Consider the following 1,532-nt stretch of genomic DNA (forward strand, 5'->3'; position numbering starts at 1 on the left):
GAACAAAGGTCAAACAGAAACACACAAATTAAGGAATTAACCCACCCAGAAAAAAAAAAGTCACTTAGGTATTATGGAGTAAAGATTGCGATAAGCTGTTTTTGAATGAACTAAGACTCTGGTGAAAAATATCGATCAACGTAAAATTATGAGAAAGTTTATTAAATGAGAGGGCAAGACGATGTATAAAACCATTTTTAGTGCAATTGACTCTGTTAAAGGGAACCAAAAATAGGTCATTGCGACGAGAGCCGGGTCTATTGATCTTGAGAGGAAATAAGGAACATAAAGTAGTCATCCATCATCGTGTTGACACCATCAATCTTTTCGAAGAGTCAATGTATGCGATGATGATATGCTTCGGGTTTAAACCAAATGGTAAGCGGCGATAGATGTACCTGCCAAATGGCCTGATAAAGCAGGTTAATTTAGAGCTCCCTTCATCTAACTTAATCTGCCAGAAGCCAGACGAGGCATCTAGCTTGCTGAACACTTTTGCTCCTCCGAACTCTGCCATGATCTCTTCTTCTCGTGATGGCAACTTGAAGTGTTCCCGTTTTATCGCACGAATAAGATCCATTGGATCGAGGCATACCTGTATGTCACTAATCTTCTTCCAGACAGTTACTAAGCTGCTCACCCAGTCAGTTGGTCCTTCTTGCTTTTGAATGACGTCAAGTTTTTCCATTCCAAACTCCATTTTCACATTTTCTTTTAATTTGAATGGAATCTTCCTACATGCATGTTGCACTGGTGCTACTGACATGTCAACATGTATCGTATGTGCTGTTGGTAAGCATCCTAGACCTGAGAACACATCTTTGTATTTGTCCACTATCCTGTACGTTTGTATGCTACCAACAGTTTCAATATTCCATGCTGCTTTAATTAGCTGCAATTGGTGACACGCCTTCAGACCCAAAACAGACTGATACTGCTTAGATAATTGCATATTGGCTTTGGTCACCAGAAATGGAAGGTTTGTGCTCCTTCACTTATACTTTACTTCTATTGAGCAACTACCCTTAATTGCTATAACGGTTCCTGGATATCCTCGTATTTTTACTTCTGATCTGTTAAGTTGCGGCTTTACTGTCATACTTTTGTAGATGCTTGCTGGAAGGTTATTTACTTGTGCTCCTGTGTCCAACTTGAATGACACTTCTACACCGCCAACTTTAATTGGGAGAATCCATTCGGACTCCTCATTTTTTGAAGTTAAGGTATCCACAAAGAATTCCTCTTGTTCAGATGTCTCAGTCACCTCATGCACTTTCTTTGAGCGAAGCATTTTGTCCAGTGGTTCCTTCCCTGTCACTTGCTACATATTGTGCCCTATGCCGGACATGACCTGTATTAATGTTTTGTACCACATCGTTGACAAGTATTAGGTAAGTCTTTCTTTTGAGAAGCTTGTTTACGCCCTTTCCCGTTTTTTGGGACACGTCTATGATCACGATGCATAGCATATATGGTTACATCAGAACTAATTGCGCTGAAACTTTCCTGAGATGTCTCATACGTTTGCCTTA

Source organism: Anneissia japonica, unplaced genomic scaffold, assembly GCF_011630105.1.
Source record: "Anneissia japonica isolate Jap-2015-1 unplaced genomic scaffold, ASM1163010v1 scaffold8218_len373358_cov135, whole genome shotgun sequence".
Taxonomy (NCBI): domain Eukaryota; kingdom Metazoa; phylum Echinodermata; class Crinoidea; order Comatulida; family Comatulidae; genus Anneissia; species Anneissia japonica.